This window comes from Acomys minous, assembly GCF_964271855.1.
Source record: "Acomys minous genome assembly, chromosome: 13".
Classification (NCBI taxonomy): domain Eukaryota; kingdom Metazoa; phylum Chordata; class Mammalia; order Rodentia; family Muridae; genus Acomys; species Acomys minous.
In genome coordinates this window covers 103,374,492-103,395,375 of record NC_140495.1, presented here as the reverse complement: position 1 = coordinate 103,395,375, position 20,884 = coordinate 103,374,492, and the positions used below count along the sequence as shown (strand labels likewise).

The window sequence follows — 20,884 nt, the reverse complement described above, 5'->3', positions numbered from 1 at the left end:
TGGGTGTTTCCTTATGATCTAGTTCATGCACTCTTGGTTAGACATCACGTGTGTGGATGATGCCCTTGTTATGTACCGAATGTCTGCCTGCCCTGTTTGGGCACATGGAGTTGCTTTACAAGCCAGCAGGAGCCTTGGCTGTTTAGACTCACAAGCTTTCTGCGGGGAAGATCTGTAGGCTCTGCCCATCCTGCTCCATACCAGAGCCCTGGGCTCAGCATCTGCTGGGATGCTCTGCCTAGAGCATCTTGACCATAATGCTTGTGTGTGCTTTCAGTTCATTCATGGGACGCTGGCCACTCACGCCTCCTAGACATGGCCACCTGCCCTGAGTAGGAGCCTTCTAGACATGGCCACCTGCCCTGAGTAGGAGCCTCCTAGACATGGCCACCTGCCCTGAGTAGGAGCCTTCCCTTCTCTATTTGCTCATCTAGTATTATCAGCTTTGCTTTGTGAAATTTGTGTTTCTAATTCGTTACCTCTCTCCTTTCTTTTTTTCTAATCTCTTTCCTTCCCACACTTTAAAAATTAACAAAAAATTCATTCTTTTCTTATTTAATATTTTAAACTTCTCTTGTGCCTGGTCTTCCCAGCCCCCATCAGGATTTCCTTCAAGGCCCTTGGTTCTTTGTAGTGTGGAAATATTTAAAGATTGAGTTTTGGGTGTAGGTGTATTTTTTTTTTAACTATTTATTAAGGAGTTTCTGCTTCTAGCTTCATAGAGGTCAGCACTAGGAAGTCATTATGTACATGCACACACATACTCACATGTGTGCACATGTTGTACATCCAAATGTGTGTATACAAACATGCATACACATGCATATGTACAGAAGCAAAGAAGCAACTCAATGGTACAGCGTCCTCTCTCTCTCTCCCACCCCACAGGTGGCAATGCTGTTCTGAGACCCTGTTGTTTTACCTGTTCCGGAGAGTCCCTGTTTGTCTCTTCCTGGCTCTGCTTGGGAGTTTTCCTGTGTTAGGAGGCTTTGTGCTCAGAAACTCCTCTGGCTAGTGCTAGCAGGCAGACCTCCCTTCCAGCCTCCAGAGCTGCTAAGCACTAACGTGCTCATCAGGATAGTCCTGTGGGTTAATTTTTAAAATTTGTTAATTATCTTTTCTCTATTACATTTTATAAAAAATCAGATCCATGTTTCCAAACTTTCTCACATAGCATATATATATAACATATGTTGAAACATATGCTCCCTTTCCACTAATTTATTATAAAAAATAAAGAACAAAATTAGAAAAAAATTTACTATTTTGACTTTTTTTTAAAAAAAAAAGCATAGACTTGAATGAGTTTTGCCCAAAGTGTCCTGCAGCCGTCCATGCCTGGGTTTCAGTCCTTTGGGGTTTCCTATGGCTCTGTCTTCTTCAAGTCTCTGGCCTCTCTTTGTCCTCTCTGCTCTCCAGTTGCTTTATTGTCTGTTAGGGTGCTAGGAAGTGCAAGTAGTTCACAGCATTTTGAAATTGCAAACAGTGCCCTGATGGATGACCTTGAGCATTTGTATTCTCATGTTACTGAGCTTTCAAAATAACAACAACAAAAACCAAGCTGTTTTTTGAGACAGGACCTTTTCAGTGGGATGCAGGCTTGCTGATGCAGCATGCGGCTGGCCACTGAGTCCCAGGGGCCTCGCACTTATGTGGCAGATGCGTCACTGACTTTGCTATCTCTCTAGTCCCATTAAAAATATTCTCTGTGCCAGATGTGATGGTGCATGGCTGTAATTCCAGCATTTGGGAGGCAGAGGCAGACAGATCTCTGTGAGTTTGAGGCCAGCCTGGTCTACAAAGTGAGTTCCAGGATAAACATGGCTGTTACCCGGGGGGTGGGGGCGCGGAGATGCGGAAGAAAAAACCAATTTATCATTTGTACTCCTATGCCAAACACTTTCATTTTAAATGTATTCATTCTTTCATCTGGATTGTAAGTTTTTGAGATAATTCTATGATGTATCCTTGGCTAGCCTGGAGCTTGCCTGGTAGATCAGGATGGCCTCAAACTCATAGAAGTCCACCTGCCTCTCCCTCTAGAGTGCTGGGACTAAAGGCGCGTGCCACCACATTCTGCTCTATACCCTCATTAGAGGAAATCATTCATGCTTTGTTCTGATATTTGCATTGTGGTTTATTTGTTATTATTTTTATTATTTACATAAATTTTAATTTAAAATATATTTTGACCATATTCTTCTCCTCCCCCAAAGCCTTCCAGATCCTCTCCCCTTCCCTTTACCCAACTTTAAATTCTTTCTCAAAAAATAAACAAACCCCCTCTCCAAACCAAGAAAACAAAATAACGCACCCCAAAGCCCTCTAAAAACCAGTCCTGAAACTGTAACCAAATAAAAGCACACATACAAACAAAAGAAAAACAAAAAACAAAAAATCTCCAAAACTGTGAGTTCAACTATATGCTGGTCAACTCCTCCTGAGCACGAGGCCTGTGCTGGGTGGTTGATAATACCCAGTGTCACTCTATTGGAGAGAACTGAGTTTCTCTCTTCCAGCAGGTGTGACAGTTCAGTTGGCAACCTTTACCCTAGTGACTAGATGTTTGTCCACTTACTCAATTAAAAATATAACAAAATAAAATATGAGATAAAGCAAGCTTTTGTGTTGTGGTTTAAATACACAGTCCCCTCCCCAAAGCTCCTATGCTGAAGTGGCCCGGTCCCCAGCTGGATCTAGTTTTTGAAAGGTGGCTGGATTATGAGAGCTTTGGCTTAGTGGATTTGCTTAGTGGGATTCATGATTTGACACCCTCACTGGGAGGGAGGACTTAGTTGAAGGAAACAGGCTACTCTTCTAGTTTGCTTTCAGTTGCAGTGATCAAAAACAACTTAAGGAGGAGGGTTTATTTCATCTTTCTATCGTCTACTGATTCCAAGACAAGAGGGAACTTGAGGTCAGACTTGAAACAGAAAACATGGAGGAATGCTACTTACTGGCTTGCTTTTTCTCTCCCTCTGGCTTCTGTTCAGTTAACTTTAACTAGCTGAGGCCCACATGCCTAGGATGGTACTGGCCACAGTGGGCTCGATCCGGCAATATCAAGTAGCAGTTAAGAAAATGCCCTCTTCCTGGACAAGATGGTCCTCGGTTGTATAAAAAAACATGCTAAGCAAGCCGTGGAAAGCAAGCCGGTAGGAAGTATTCCTTCCCTCACTGTCTCGGCTTCAGTTCCTCCTCAAAGTACCTGTTTTGAGTTCCTGCCATGGCTTCTCTCTCAGCGATGGACTATAACCAATCAGCCAAATAAACCCTTTTCTTGCCCCAGATTAGTTTTGGCTAGTGTTTTGTCACACACAAAGGAAACTAATCAGGCAGTGCCTGCCTTTGTAGCCCAGGCTAGCCTTTGAGTTTGAAACACTCCTGCCTGAGGCTGACTAGTACTGCCTTTTAAGTAACCGGTGGTTATGAATTCCCTGTACATATTCTGATCCAAAGAATTTGTCAGGTATGTTTTCCAGATATTTTCTGTCAAAATGTGGTTTCACCCTTGCCTATTTTTAATTGCGATGTTTGTCTTTTTATTGTTGAGTTGTAAGGGTTCTTTGTGTGTTCTTGATACCATACCATTATCAAATACAAGGTTGTTGTATAACATTTCTTCTATTCTATGGCTTGCCTTAGTGTTATTTGACACAGAAAACTTTTAATTTTGATCAGGCCCAATTGTTTTTTTCCATTTTTCTCCCCTTTGGCTACTTATGCTAAAGGTCATGTACAAGAAATTGTTTTTAATGTCTTTTAACAAAAAAGGCCCAGAAACCACAATAAAACAGAAATGCTTAGGTGTGTGTGTGTGTGTGTGTGTGTGTGTGTGTGTGTGTGTGTGTGTATGCGTGTGTGTGTGTGTGTGTGTGTGTGTGTGATCACTAGCTACCCCACTAGGGCCTATGCCCAGAAGGGCCATCAATAAATACACGTGAATCAGATCTACACCTATGTGTCTTCTAAGAGCTTGCTAGTCCTAGCCCTTTTACTTTTAGTTAGCTTTGGTATGTGCTATGAATCAGGGTCCAGAAACTCTCTTGCATGAGGATTTCCATTTGTCATAGCACTTTTGTTGAATAGACTGTTCTTTTCCCTGTTGAAACGTCTCAGCCTCCTAGTAAAAAATGATCTAGTTGTAGATGCAAGGTTTAGTTCTGATTTCCAGTTCCAACCCCTGACTCCTATGTGTATTCTTATGCCAGGCCTGCTCTACACCTGGAGGCCTCGTGCGTGCTTTGAAAAAGGCCAGGGTGAGCATGCTGCCTTTGTTCTTGCTGTCCAGGGGTGTTCAGGCGATCTTGTTTTGTTTGTAACTCAGTGTGAGTGTTGGGGTCAGCTTGCCCACTCCTGTAAATAAGGGCGGGTTTGCCGAGGATTGCCTCAGATCTGCAGATAAATCTGGGAAGTGTTCCCGTGCTGACAACAGGAAGTCTTTGAATCCAGGAAGATAGAATGGCTTATGTTTATTTAGCTCTTTTATAAATCTTCCAACAATGTTTTGTAGTTTTTACACAGCAAAGCTTGCATTTGTGTTAAATTCAGTTCTAAGTATTTTGTTCTTTTTCATACTATTGCAAACATAACTGATTTGATCTTGAATTTTTCTTGTTAGCTTATATAAATATAGCTCACTTTAGAATTTCAAACTTTCAGTTCTCTCATTTGTTTTTTCTTCCAAGATCTCAATCCATGTACTTTTTTTATTTGTTCTTCATCTTATTTATTATTTTTCCTTCTTTACCATATCAGTGTGGTGATGACTAGACATGATGAGACTGGCAGGCCTTGCAGCGTTCCTGAACTTGTGGGGCAGCGGATGAACTTAGTGTTTCATGTGAGTAAGGTTTTAGCTGAGTACAACAATAGCTATGAGTAAGGAGTTTGTGGAGAACTATTTCCTTCGTGAATTTTGACAGGTTATTTATGATTTTTGTTAGTTTTGTTAAATGTGTATTGAAATACATTTTTATTTTTAATTTACAAATGCTAAATCATATTGCTTGTTGAATTAATATTAATGAGTCAAATCCTACTTGATTATAACGTGTTACCTACAAGGAGTTTTTTGGGACCATAATCACAAGGGATTCTGACCTTTGGGTTCCACTGCCCCCAAAATGGACATTTAGAAAGTATCCATGAAAGTGGTCTTGAGCTTACGAAGTCTCGTCTGTCTTTAGGGAAAGATAGTGTTCTGTCTTCCATGTTTACTAGACTTGACATCACAAGTGCTTATGATGCAAAGCTTATAATTTTCTTTGTGGAGAATTTTCAGCTATAAAAGTTTCCTATATGTGTATCAGATTTATCTTTGTATTTATCTACAATTCTGAATTGATATCAGAGTCCTTTCAGAATAGCCTCTGTTAACATTTAAACCAACCAGCCTGATTTTCTGTTAGTCAGTCTGTCAGTCTTGTTTGCCCTTCTTTCTTAATACTTCTTCCCTCTGTATCCTGTGTACTCTGGCTTAGAACTCGCCGTGCTGCCCAGGCTGGCCTTGAACTCACTATCTTCTTCCTCAGCCCTCCCACATGCTGGGAACACAAGAGTGGGATACCACATCCAGTCTCGTGTTTTATCTCTTGTCTGTATTGACTTGCTCCTCTTTAGCAACCTCAGCTGTGTACCATTCTGTGCTTCTTGGTTTCCTCTTGTACACACCGTTCTTCTGTGCCATCCCATGAGTGTCTAGGATACAGCACAGAGGCAAAGACAAGTGACAGGATATCAGACTGCAGTGAGGACCCTAAAACCTCACACAGGATTAACTGGTTTTCTATAAGGAGGAGACAGTAAAGTAGAAATAATATTGGAAAAAGTGATGGCCAGCTGTTTTCCAGGATTGAAAGCCACCAATGTACAATTTGAAAAATTCTGACAGGTACTTACCAGATGAGACAGAAATAAGTCTGCTTCCTGCCTCGTGGTAGTAGAACTCTAGGGCCTGAGGACAGGCAGAGGAAAGTGCCACCTTCCAAGAAATGAGTAGCATTAGCCTTGCATGTCACAGGAAGGTGGTGACCCCGCTGGACAGCACTTTATCAGATGGAAAGAAGACATCTGCTTGGCATTCCATTCATAATGAATACATCTTTCAGGAGTGGATGAGCCAAACACATGTTAATACAGATAAAACCAGAGATAATTTGATAACTATAGGCCTTTAGCAAAAGCATTTCTGCGTGTTCAATTTTAGGAGGAAGTCATGTTGTTTCCTGTTCCCTGCCCCCAGTTTGAAGTTAAGGAGTTGGAAGCAGAATTATATGCCTGTAATTCCAACCATGTGACAAGTGTCCTCCAGAAACAGGCACACTGACACATCAGTTAGCGCCCTTAGGTGAAGTTCGGAGCAGAGAGGGTTAAAGGCCCTGGGACTGTTTGAGTGAAGCGTGAGAGCATTTGACTTGGATCCTCTAGGGCAGTGGCTTCCAGCCTGTGAGTTGTAGCCCCTTTGGGGGTCAAAGAGCCCTTTCACAGGGGTCCCCTAAGACCACTGGACAACACAGATATTTACACTACCATGCATAACAGTACCAAAATTACAGTTATGAAGTAGTAATGAAATAATTGTATGGTTGGGGTTAGCACAACATGAGGACTGTATTCAAGGCTTGCAGCATCAGGAGTTAAGAAGTTATTTCCAGGATAAAGAAAATAAGAAGAAAAAAAGTGTGTAAAATAGTAGAGAAAATGTATAACAACTCAAGAGACTTCAAGGGTTCCTACAAAGAAAATCCAATATGAAACGGTAGGCAAATCCAGAGGTACCAGAACCTCTGCAGATGTCAGGGGGGGAGGGGGTTTGGGAGTGGATTGTAGCCTCGAACCGTGAGTGTCACTGTGCTGTTGTGGAGCTTTGTTTTCATCCTTCGGTTTCCTCAGCGCCATCAGGTCTGTGCAGAGAAGGAATGGCTTGTCACGTCTCATTCTGTGTACTCTGGAAATCATGGTTTCCTCTCAGTGTTCCCTGCTGCCTCTCGCCTTTGTCTACATACTACTGAGCCTCACAGCTCCATATTGTAGCTTCCCACCTTGCCCTAGAGAAGCACTGTTCTCTCTAAAAGTTACACGTTAGGTCTGGATCTCGACAGCACTTTCCACCTTTAGAAGTGTGTGCCGTCTTGTATGTTGTCTCGGGTCCAGGGCTGGGACGTTTAGCCTGGTGATTACTGTTTTCTTTCTGTTCCTTCTAGTGGCGTGTTTCACACTGCTTGAGGTCAGCATACGGATTTCCCAGAAAGTGTTTCTCTGCTACCTGGCAAAGTTTGCATTTTAAGAGTGCTAGGTGCTCACTGTGGCCTGTCACTGGGTCATAGTGTTGTTTCTCCGTTGTCCCATGGATGCTGAGCATTCACGGTGGCCTATCTCTGGGCCATGACACAGACTTGCAGCTGGGTATGGTGTGTTAGGGGATGTATGTTAGCCCATGCCTGTAGGATGTGCTCACTATGGCTTTCTTCTTTGTCAGCTATAGTGTGACACAGACACCACTGCCCAGCTAGGAAGGTACCAGAGGGCTCAGCTACTTTCCACACAGTCTTTATTGTTTGTCTAGTAGCTTTTCCTGTACCTGTGCTCAAGTTGTACCTGGTTTCTTTCTACTTGACTTTTTCATGAAACCTGCTATTATCCCTAGCACAAGCTTGTGCTTTCCAGTCTGCTTTTTCTTTTTTTAAAAAATTATTTTATGTATACAGTGCTCTGCCCTACATGACAGAGGAGGGCATCAGATCTCATTATAGATGGTTGTGAGCCACCATGTGGTTGCTGGGAATTGAACTCAGGACCCCTGGAAGAGCAGTCAGTGCTCTTAACCTTTGGGCCATCTCTCCAGCCCTAGTCTGCTTTCTTTGACAGTTATCTCTGTAAATTTCATCCTGCATGCTTCCTTTCTAGACAATATGATTACTGATGGGACTGCATTAGGTGTTTTTTTTTCCTTTGTCCAAACCTCATCCATACATCCACACAATCTGGTGGCATGTGTATGTCACCTATAGCCCCTTGGTCATCAAGGTGTCACTCAGATGACTGCTTACAGAAAATTGTTTTTCTAAGAGGATAATCTAAAATAAGAATAATAAGTATGATGAATATATGCACCAGTAACATTGTTATATATTATCATTAAATATATATTCCACACATAATTGCATGTTCTGTATTGATGTATATTTTTCCAGGTCCACAACCATGCATGCAGTCCATCATTGGCTGAAATGCCATTATGCTTGTTTTTCTTGCCATGTAACAGTCCCAAACTGTCCCTTAAAGCAATAATTACACATTATCTCACTTTTTTTTTGTGGTCCAGGAACTGAAGGATGGGGAAAGGTGGTTCTTGCTGAGTCAACTGTAAAGCTGTGCATGTTGACTGAACTTGGGATGGAGGTCTGCATCTAAGGGGGCTTCCTCACAGGCTGTGGGATGGAGGCTTTGGTTCCTTCAGGCTTCCCTGCAGGTCTCATTGTGTGCCTTTCCTTTCTGCATGGCCATTGCATGCCCTTAAAGGGAGGGACCTCAGATTGAGTGTAAGGAGGAATCACGCCACCTCCGTATCTTCATCACACAGTGCTCCTCCTCTAAGTTCATCCTAAAGAGAGGCCTATTCTCTTAAGGGTGAGATGCTATAAAACATTAGTGGAAACATTTTACAACCACCTCATCCACAAAGGTAGTTCTCAGATTTTCTTGTGGTCTAACAGGAGTAAGGTGCCATGAGAGTCCATATCCACAGACTTTCCAGGGACCATTGAGCCGAGGCTGTTTTGTCTCATGACTTCTGTGGTTATTTTCATAGATGTTTCTGGAAGGCCCCCCCCCCCCCCGCCACTGCTCCTGTGATATAAAAAGACACTTTGTTTAACTTCCTTTAGTGCCCCCGTGCTCATTATTGCTCTGACACTGCACCAGGCACCAGGGTCTCAGGTTGCCCTCTGCTGGACACATCAGTGTCTCTCCACTGGGGCAGCACCCTCTCCGTGGGCAGGGAGGCCCTGTAGAACTGAGTATTTGCTGTTCTATCTATTGCAATAATATGCTCCCATTTTTAGTTTAACTAACACGTAGCCTGATACCTTGAGAGGCCTGCTCAGCCCTGGCATCATACTCCTTTTCTGAGGGGTGTGGAGGTCTGGTGGAAAGGGCAGACATTTCAGCTGTGTGGTTCCGAGAGCACTGTGCAGCAACATAGTAAATGTCGAAACACTGTGTGAAAGCAACTGAATGCAAATGGTTTGTTATTTACCCTTTAAATTTTACTTCTTTTAAGTGTAGAGAAACATTCAAAATACAAATGTGTAGAAGCCAAGAGAGGAGGGGCATTCACAGAGGGGCTCTGATGGGGAGGCGGAAGCATGGGCTTGCCAGTCTACTGCCTTGTGTGCGTCCTTGTTAGCCTTGTTGATATAGCATTTGATCAGTGACATGGCCAGGGTCGGCTACTGGCTGTGGGTTTTTGTGACAGTCAGCACCACATCCACAGGGCAGATCCAGGCCTAGCCAGCTCTGCCACCTTATTCTCTGCTTAGTGTCTTTAGGATACTCTATTAACTGGTACTGTGATTTGGGGGAGGGTTAGTCTGGCCACTGTCTTGCTCAAGATTTGTTTGCTAGGGGTTAGACTTGATTTTCTCTACATGAAACAATTACTTTAGCTTCTGGTAACACGGGCTGCGTGATAGAGCATGACTTATTTCTTTGTTTCTGAGATAAATGAAGAAAAAGTATCTTTATGTAGATATATGAAGCCGGCTGCCAGCCTTCCTTTCTTCTCCACTCAGGCTACTGCTTAATGTGATACAGTGTCAGGAATACTGGCCCTGGCAGCCCCAAGCATGTCAGTTGTGTGCTTACCCCTTTTGTGGGAGGTACTGTGGTTCTGCCCCTCTCTACTGCCCCTCTCACCCACCCAGCTGGGGCAGACCTCCTGTCCAAGGGAGGGGCACACAGCTGTGCTTAAGAGCGCACAGAGGGAACAGTGTCAGCTACCTCAAGGGTGTTTTCGTGCTTTTTAATTTAAATAGAATCATAGAATGTCAAAAATAGCTTTACAACGTTTTCTGTTTGTCACATTTTGGCAAGGGAAAGAGTGGTGTCATCATTCTGTGTTTGCTAAGTGATAATTACAAGCGTGGAGACAGATGCGGCTTCCCAGGAGCCAGCAGGACTGTGCCAAAGTTTCCTTGCTCCTGGAAAGAGAAGTGAGTAGAACTTAGCCTTGGTTGACTGTGACAGTGGCCCCCAGAGGCTTGGAGCTGGACAGTTAGGGCAGCTGTTTCTGGTCCAGTGTGGACAGTGGGGACTGAGCCAAAGAGTGGATTAAAAAAAGAGGTCATGGGGCTGGAGAGATGGCTCAGCAGTTAAGAGCACTGATTGCTCTTCCAGATGTCATAAGTTCAATTCCCAGCAACCACATGGTGGCTCAAAACCATCTATAATGTGATCTGATGCCCTCTTCTGGCCTGCAGATGTGCATGCAGGCAGAGCACTGTGTACGTAATAAATAAATAAATAAATCTTTAAAAAAAAGAGGCCATGCATGGCAGAGGATCCACATGTTGGGGTGGGGGGGACCAGCATGCATGGTAACATGGTACACTGTTAAAGCCCTGAGGGAAACCACCAATAATGGACCATGGTGCCCCTTAGGGGGAGGCGAAGAGCACAATGCATAGAGTGCATAAAGTGGGCAAACTGGAAACAGCTTTAGGTCATGCTGGCCCATTGGTCACATGCTCCAGCTTCTGGGAGTGTCAGGAAGAAAGGCTGCCTGTTTAAGCCACTTAAGAATTTTATCATGACAGCTGAACAGATTAAAAGGCCCCTTATTCGAGTTATGGCCACATTCAAGAGAGCAGCCTCCATTTACCCAATGGACGCAGTCCCTGCAGAGATAAAGGATGCTGTCCAATCACTTGGAGACCAATTTCTTGTAGTTGCCAGGGCTTTGCTTAGCTTGAGAATGGCCCCATATTCACTTTGGGTCCCATAGCTAGTTAACTTGTGGATTACTTAGAAGTAATTAAAAAAAAATTTTTTTAAACCAAGTGGGAAGAACAATACAATTAGCAGCAGCATCAGAAACCAGATGATCAAGTGTGGGCTAATAGCGCTTGGTCTCTGTCCTTCCCACTTCCCCCAGTACAACGTTTGAACTAGACACAACTCTGTGTGGTAGTTATGTTAATACACCTGGGTACTGAGATCTAATTCATATAAGATAAACTCCACCATTCTGAGGTGACCTATTGTTCAGTGGCATCAAGCATACTTGCAGTTTGCACAGCTTCTGCATCTGTCTAGTTCCAGAGTATTTTACCACTCCAGAGTAAAGCCCTGGCCATGTGGACCAGGAATCTCTATTCCCAAGCGCCCACCTTCCCTGGCCTACTTTTTGTCTCTGCCACTCTCTCTGCCTTAGACATTTCCTATACATGTAATCATATGCTACAGCCTTTGACCGGCCCCATTCCCTAGTGTTCATCATAGCATGCCTCAGAACTTCATTCTCTTATTTGATTTTAGATTATTTTATTTTTTGTAGATCTAGAGATTGATCCCTGTGCAAATAACTCTACCACCGAGCTACAGCATCAACCTCTAATGCTTTTTTATAGCTGAATAATAATTGCAGAAAGATATCATTTACTTCACTTCATTTTTCTGTTGATGATCATTAGTTTTCCACCTTTTTTTTTTTTTTTTTTTTTTGGCATGGAGGTGGGTTGGACATTTTCAGTTCCCTTGGAATTAAATTAAATGTGGATGTGGCATTTCCACACTTAACTTACTGAGGAACCCCCTGTTCTTCAGAGCCGTTGCACTGCTTATCTTTGTAAGGTGGAATTGTTACTACCGTGGTTTCATAGGTGCAAGATAGAAAGACTTAGGAGCCATCGGTTGCAGAGCCAGCTGAATGTGGCTCATTGAACCATTGAATGCCCTGGTCCAGCTTTGTTGTATACATCAGCTAATGCTGTAGGCTGGATCTGGAAGGCCATTGGCAAATGGCAAGGAAAGAAGGGCCGAGCCAGCCCTTTCAGGGGTCAGGACAAGGGCAAGGAAGCCATGCAATTGGGCAACACAAGTAAGGGTACCCAATCTCATGAAACCAAAACAAGGTTGGCTTGATTGTTTTTGCCTGAGTGTAGATATGTCCTTGGGACTGGTACTATGGCCAAGGGTTGACCAAATGCCAGGGCACCAATATTCTTCCTGCCAGGTATGGCAGCTTCTGTTTTTTATTGTCCGTATTCTCTGTTTTCTAATACCCAGAATGGAATTGCCTTTTCACCTTTTGTTGAGATAACACCCATAGATATGGTTTGTTCTGGCCCCAGCAGACTCTGGCCATGCCGTTAGCCATGTGTAGCCAACTCTTGCCAAAGCCCCACGTTATGACAGGGAGCCTCCATGATGTTCTGAGCACAAACACTTGATGAAATGAAGACTTCTGCCCCTGACAGACTCACTTCTGAAAATGTGTTGTACTTGACACTGTTTTTATACACCCTGTGCTGCTGCAGGCATTTTAGCTACACAGTGAAATCATTAGCAGGGCCTTCACAGCTAGCATTGCATCCGCAATGCAACCCTGGTTCCCTATGAATGGCAAAACAGGTGCTCCTTAGAATATTTATTGACATTTTGGTATATCATGATCACATCCATCCATGGGTGATGGTCTCCAGGAGCCCTGTGTGAATCTAGTGTACACGGACAGCATCTCTTTATTAAGTTGTGGACCAATTGTTTAGCAAAGAAAATATGGAAGACGGCTCCCAGCACTTCTGTTTAGCATGGCCATTATATGGAATGCTGGTGGGCCAGCATTTGGTTATTTGTGCTAGTCCACTGGCATGTCAGCCCTGCCTGAGTATGGGAGTCAGGCTTTTTGTAGAGTGGGGCGTGTAGGTACAAGAGCTGGATGAAGTGCATGCTGTCATCCTCTGTGGGCAGGGAGCTGGCCGTATCTCCTCATCCACTGCTCCATGGACTCCAAGATGCTGTCAGTATGTGAGAATCCAGCCCAGGAGGCAAGAGGTGCAGACTGCTCCAGAGAGGTGATGTTCCCCTTTCTCTGCCAGGGTACGCTTAGCATTGGGGTTTTGTCTGATACTAGCTGCATGTGCTGAGCCACCACGATCAGCTCCTGACTGTGTTTAACTCACTCAGATTATCAGAGGCCTAAGTTCCAGGGTTCCAGGAGTAGTGCTAGGGCATTTGCTGCCTCTTGTTAGTTTTCATAGTATTTTCTGCATGTATTCTGTGACTGCAGTTGAATAGAAGTGTCTCTGCATTGGTGAATATTGGTAGGTAAGACTTTGAGGGAAAGTGGTTCTCTTAAGACTGTGCCTAGAATTCAAGTGGCCGTGTGCTCAGGCTAGATTTGAATGTTCCCACAGGTCTGCCCATGCCCAGTAGTGTGGACAATGGCTGGGCATTGGTTCTGTGAGTGATGAGCCATGATGGTTACTTTCCTCACGTGGACTCCTGCGTGCGGTGCGATGTTCAGTTTAGCTCCTAGAACCATGGCTTTAGATTGGCATGGCATTTCCCCTAACAGAGGTGGGAACTTAAGTCCAGATGGGTTGGAACACAGGTCACCAGCCTCTGCCTCACATGGTACCAGTCTCTTGGGCTTTCAAGTCCTGTGTTTCTTCTTCCCACTCTGTATCTGGCTGGTCTCTGTATGGAGGGCTTTATGGTGTGTGTGTGATGATCCAGCAGAGAGAACGGCATTTGTTATACAAGGAATGTAAGCTATGTGTTACATCTCTCCGAGAAGGCTCCTCACAGCCTGGTGATTGAGTCTAAAGTGCAATGAAGTAAAAATCTGGATCATTCTTGTTAGAAAAACACATCTTTTAATTAATTCTGTGAGAAGAACAGGAAGAAAAAAAAAGAACTTACCCATCCCAGATGTTGTGCAGTTGATCCTTATGGTTTTCTGTAAGTACACTCTGAGCCTTGAGGGAGGGCACTTACTCCTCTGTACCCTTTGAGCACAAGAGAGCCCTGCAGGTGGACACTCAACGTCACCAAAGGAAGAGCACCACAGAGCCTCTCTCTTGTACATCCTCCTTGCATGAAGCTGTGCAGAGGAGTCTCTACTCTCTAGCAGACAGAGCTAGTGAGCAAACATTAAGAGACAAAATGAGACTAAGCAAGCAAAGTTGGTGATTGTTTTGTTTTGCAGTTATATGGGATTTCCCCTATTTTTTAATGTAATATATTTTGACTGTATGTTCTTTCTTCCCTCAGCTCGTTCCAACTCCTCTCCACCTACCCTGTATTGCATTAAAAATATTTTGATAATATTTTAAAGTTTATCTTTCTCTCTTAAAGGAAAACAACCCGCAAAATGAAACTATAACCAACCAGCCAATAAGACAAACCAACCAAACAAGCAAAATGTGACAAAAAGTCCTTTCCACCAAAATCCAGAAAAACAGTGTTTGTGTTGACCAACTACTCTTAGGCATGGGGCCTCCTCCTTCCTTTGGAGAAAACTGATTTGCCTCTTGCCATAGTTATTAATTGCAAATATCTTCTTGGTTAAGGGTGGGACCCTGTGTCAGCTCTTTCCTCTGTCCTGGGTCTTCATCTGGCTTGAACCTGTACAGGTTTTGTGGAGGGTGCCATAGTGCTTGTGAGCTCATATGTGTATCAGTTCTGTTGTGTCTGAAAGATACTATTTCCTTGGAGTCATCCAGCACCTCTGGCTTTTAACAATCATTCCACTTAATCTGCATAGATCCCTGAGGTGAGTGGAGGTGGGGTGGGGGTGGAGGGAAGGTTGATGAAGGCATCCCATTTAGGACTGAGTACTCCAAAGTCTCTCACTCTGCACATTGTCCAATTGTGGATATGTGTTCATTCCTATCTATTACAAGAAGGATGAATGGGTCACTGGTCTATGGGTATAACATAATATCATTAGGAACCATTGTATTGCCATGTTTCTCTATCAGAGTAATGGTAATAGGGTTTTCCCTAATCCCATGACCTATTTAGATTCAGGTCCTGGGCCACTTTAGCAGTGTGAGATACGGGTTCTATCCCATGGAGTGGACCTTAAATCCAATAAAAAAGTGTGTGATGACTCCCATAGCATCCGTGCCACTTTTGCACGTCTTGTAGGCAGGTCATTGCTATAGGTTGCAGGGTTCATAGCTTGGTGATATTGATTGCCTTTCTGGGTTTTGGACACATGTTGGCCCTTCTTTTGCTTTGGGCCAGCTCCCCAGGTCCCACTGCTCCCTGGCCACACACAGACGAGCAGATTGGCTTTAAGAAATGAGGTGTCTCTATTTTCTTGCCTTCAAGAAACACACCTCACAAGAGCTGGCCCTTGCCAGTTAGTTGCAGCACTCAGGAGAGTGGGCCTTGAGCCTTGCCTGGGCAGCACAGTTGAGCTGACCCTGGTGGTCAAGGCACAGGTGAGTGAGAGCAGGAGAGCTGGCCCTTCCCCTTACTGGCCTGCAGCACTTGGGTGACCTGTGGGGGTGGGGGTAGGGGTGGGATGGGGAAGCTGGAGAGCTGGCCCTGATGATGTGAGTGCAGGAGAGCTAGCAGACTGACCAACTCAGCTATCACCCAGGCCCAAGGCTTTGAGCTGGCCTACTCCAACTCACTTTACACTGTCAAAGAGACAATCCATCAAGAAGACATTACAATTTTAATATATATATATATCCACTGAACACAGATCCACACAAAGCAAATAGCACCAGATATAAAGCAATAGATTAACCCCAACACAGTAGTACTAGGTGATTTCAGTACCCCACTGTCACTAATATACAGAGCATCTGGATATAAACAGAGAAACACTGGAGTTAAATGATACCATAGATCAAATCAACGGACAGCTACAGGATTTTCATCCATGCACTATAGAATACATATCATTCTCATCAGCCTATGGAACACTCTCTAAAACAAGTCATATATTTGAACACAAATGAAATCTCAATAAACACAGAAAAAGTGACATGACTTCCTGTATCCTGTCTGACCACAGTAGAACAAAGCTAGAAATCAACAGCAATAGAAGCTACAGAAAATTCACAAATCTCATGTTGATTCCACTGTACACTATTGAATTGTGATTAAGTCACTGAAGAAATCAAAAGAAATTTAAAAATTCCTAGAATTGAGTGGAAATGAAGATACATCACACTAAAACCTATGGGATACAATGAAGTCTTAAGAGGGAAGTTGATAGTTCTAATTGCCTACATTAAGAAACCAGAGACATCTCAAATAAATAACTTAATGATGCACCTTTCACCTTGGAAAAACAAGAATAAGCTAAATTGAACCGCAGTAGATGTAAATAATTAAGAACAGGCAGGAAATTAATAAAGTAGGGAAAATAAAAGAGAAACATACAAAGAATAAATGTAACCGAGTATTGGCTCTTTAAAAAGATATCTTTGAAAAAAATCAACAAATGCTTAGCCAAACTAACCAAAAGAATGAGAGACAAGTCCCAAATTAATACTGTTAAAGATTAAAAAAAAAAAAAAGGAGACATTATAACGGATACCAAAGAAATTCAAGATAGGAGAGTATAAAAGAAATGGATGAATTTCTAGAGTATCATTACCTTATAAAATTAAACCAAAATGATATAAGTAATTTGAACAGATCTATAACAAGCAATAAGATTGATACAGTAATTAAAAGCTATTCAACTGATAAAAGCTCAATCCCAGATGAGTTCACTGCAAAATTCTACTAGGCTTTTGGAGAAGAACTAACATGAGTCCTTTTCAAATTATTCTATAAGATAAAAAGGAAGAAATGTTTCCAAACTCTTTTATGAAGCCAGTATGGGATACATCTCAACACAATAAGGGCTATATGTGGCAGACCTACAGCCAACATCATCCTAAATGGAGAAACACTTGGAGCTTTTCCACTAAGTCAAAGTTTTTCGCTCTCTCCACTGTTATTTAATATGGCACTATAAGTCTTAGCTAGAGCAATAAGAAAAGAAAGCAAATAAAAGGGATACAAATGGGTAACAAAATAAAAATAATTCTTATTAGCAGATAATATGATCCCATACAGAAAAAACACTGAAGACTCCACCAGAAAACTCTTAAAAACTGATAAATACCTTCAGTAAAGTGGCAGAATATAAAACTAAAACAGACACCAGCCTTCCTATATATAAAAGATAAGCATATTGAGACAGAACTCAAGGAAACAGCACCACTCACAGTAACATAAAAAAAAAAAAACCCAAAACACCATAACAATAACCACCACCACCACCACCACCACCAACCCTATAATAAGCCTAACCTAGGAAATGAAAGATCTCTATTATGAAAACCTTAATACACTGAAGAAGGAAATTGAGAATTAGAATAATACCATGTTTATGGATTGGAAGAATTAATATTGTAAGAACATCTGTCCTATCAAACACAATCTACAGATTCAATGCTATCATCACTAATATTCCAGTGCATAGCTTGGTCTACAGAGTGAGTTGCAGGACAGCCAGGGATACACAGTGAAACCCTGTCTCAAAAACAAAAACAAACAAACAAATAAAAAAAAGAACAAAACAAAACTTTAAAAATTCATCTGGAAACAAAAGACCTGGTGTCCTAGTTTGGTTTCTGTTGTTGTGATGAACACCGTGACCAAAGCCGCTTGAGGAGGGAAGGGTTTATGTCATTTTATGCTCTATAGTCCTTCATCAGGGAAGCCAAGGCAGGAACTTGAAGCAGAAACCACAGAGAGGTGATGTGTGCTGGGTTGCTCCCAGGCTCATGGGCAGCCTCCTTTCTTATATAGCCCAGGCCTACCTGCCTAGGGAGGGTACTGTCTAAGAATGGGCTGGGCCCTCCTACATCAGTGAGCAATGACGAAGCAATGACAGAGGGGATATTTCAACTGAGATTGCTTTTTTCAGGTTTGTTGTTAGCTGAGGTTAGTTATGACATCCTAAATTGTCAAAGCAATCCTGAGCAAAAAGAATCTGATTGGAAGTATCACTATATCTGATTTCAAATTATACTACAGAAACATGGTAATAAAAACAGCCTATTATTGGCACAAAACAAACAAACAAAAAAGCATACAGATCAAGACAAAGAAAAGAAAAGAGAAGAAAAAAAAAAAAAGAGGATCCAGGATGTAAGGCCACACAGCTCCAGCCACTTGGATTTTGACCAAGATGCCAAAAATGCACTTTGGAGAAAAGATAGCATCCTCAACAAATGGTTCTAGAAAAACTGGATATCTACCTATATGTGGGAGAATGAAACTGGACCTTTATGTCTCACCTTTCATAATCAACTTTAAATGGATTACAGACCTTAATGTAAGACCTGGGACTTTGAAGTCACTACAGGGGGAGAGAGAATAGACTTCAAGATACAGGCACATGTAAAGAGTTTCTGAACAGTACTCCAGTTCCTCAGGACACCAGGCCAGTAGTCGATAAACAACCTCATTAAATGAAAAGGCTTTGTATAGCAAAGGCAGCCATCATTGGGGTGACCAGACAGCCTATAAAGTGGCCAGCTGTCCATCTGATAGAGAATAATACATTGGAACTCAAAAAATCTAGACAAGGAAACAAGTAGCCCAGTTAAAAAAGGCTAAGGAACTGAACAGAGTTCTCAAAAGAAAAAAATACACACGGCCAATAAATATTTTAAAAAGTGTTCAATACCATTAGCCATAAGGAAAATACAAGTTAAAAGTACTCTTGAGATTTCTCTTCACAGCGGGAGCCCACCTCCCCCCAGTTAGATTGGCTAGTCCAGGAATCTAAATAGTGGGGATTGAAAAGATGGCTCAGTGCCTAAGAGCGCCTACTGCCCTTGCAGAGGTTCAGGGTTTGGTTCCCAGCACCCACCTAGAGGTTTACAACTGTCTGTAAATAATTCAGGGAATCTGGAACCTTCTTCCAGACGCTGCAGGCATCAGGAATGCATATAATACACATACATAAGGCCGACACTCATGTACATAAGGTAAAAATCATATTTAAAAAATAGATACTGGCAAAGGTATGGAAAAAGGGGGATCCATATTCACTGTCAGTGGGAGTATAAACTGGTACAGACATTGTGGATATCTGTGCGGAGGTTTCCAATAAAACTCCATATGACCCAGGCAAACCACTTCTGGCCATTTACCTAAAGGCCTTTATATCCTGCCATGGAGATTCTTGTATGCCCTAGTTTATTACTGCTATCTTCACAATAGCAAGGAAATGGAATCAGCCCACAGGTCCACCAACTGGTGAAGGGGTAATGGAACTGTGGAGCCTAAACACAATAGACTTTCCTTCAGTCAGGAAGAAAATGGAAACTGTGAATTTTATAGGAAAAATTGGATAGGCCTGGAAAATACATTAAGTGGCATAATTCAGGCTCAGGAAGATGGTGGATTTTCTCTCTTATGTGGTACCTTTTAACCTTATATATCTGCTTTTATGTGGAAGTGAGTATTTTTAGAGCCTAGGAAACTAGAAAAAAAAACAGGGGTTATGAAACAGGTAAAAAGATTCTTTACATTGTATGTGTAGTGGAGGGTTGCATAGAATACATGTGGTATAAAATTAGAAGAGGGAATTCTGGGAGTGGAAAAGTGTAAGTGGAAATGTGAGGGATTGAAGTGGGAGCAGCATCCAAAACCAGTGATATATGGGAAGATCATAAAATCTGATAGTCAATAGGCTCATCAAACTGTAAAAAGGGACTTGGAATGCAGGTACTGTAAGTGTGTAGACAAAGCTGCTCCTAGAAGCCATGTGCTAATAAACAAAAATCCTAATATGGGTGGCCTACTGTTCTGTTTGGTTGGCCAGGGAGGCTCCTGAAGGCCCCAAAACAATACAGGCAAATGCTGTTGGTTGAGACCCTAATGCTGAAGGCACTACATGCCTTGGTCAGAGGACATAGAGGAATCAGCTACAATGGGCTGCAAGCCTGCTCCCTGTTTGCTAGCGCACAGTGGTGGAAGTTGCTGTTCAGGCTGCTGAGGGAGAATTGCCATCAACAGCCTTGCTCAGCTTGGGCTCTGTGCAGCAGTACCGACTGGCCAAGGGCGAGCCCACTGGCACAAGAGTACCACATGTTTTTGTATTGAATATGATGCCTGCTCCACACAGGGGATTCCCGACGGATACCCTGAACCTGCTCAAAAGCCTGCGGCTGGGGAAGTGACAGGCCTTAGTGAGGAAGCTACTGCTGTCATCTTGCTAAATGGACCTGATGTAACTGTCGAATTGCCTTCTAAGCAACCGCATTTATGCTAGCGCCAGCCTTGCCTAGTGAAGTTTCTTCTGCACAGCCAGCAGTGACTGTAGAGACTCACTCCAGCCAGAGTGCTGAGAACAAATGACCAGTGAATTCCTAGCAAGGGGGCAGCTGCACCCCCTGTTCCAAGGCTCAGAGAACATAGCAAAAGAGGGGATGGAAGTTGGGGTCGGGTAGCAGTATGGAACATTTGATGTCTGGGCATGACATGGCTCCTAAATTCTTAAATTCATGGTACAAATCGCCTGCCAGTATCCTACCGTGGAAAAGAGAGGGTCTATGGGAGCCACTTCTGCCTGAGGGTTTATATTCAGTTAGTGGTTGATGGCAGGAAAGGCATTTTCTTCAGTAGTGTAGCCACTAGTTAGGTGTCCATGTTCCGGCAAAGAATCCCGATGAAACTCATAAGATCAGAGGGAGGGGGTGGGGAGAGACACGCACACACAGACAGAGACAGACAGACAGACGTGTCTGACAGTTGCTGATGGATACCTTACCTAATTTATTCCGTGAGCTTCCCAAGGGACTGAGAAGGGACTGGAAGGGGTCAGATGGGATATGGCCTGTGTGCCTTC

At 43.0% G+C, this 20,884-nt stretch overlaps 1 protein-coding gene across 14 annotated transcripts in view; it reads left to right on the top strand.

The window, feature by feature from the left end:
- The window catches only part of PCBP3 (poly(rC) binding protein 3), a 256,103-nt gene that overhangs the window by 156,355 nt on the left and 78,864 nt on the right, over nucleotides 1-20,884 (top strand). The window lies entirely within an intron of this gene.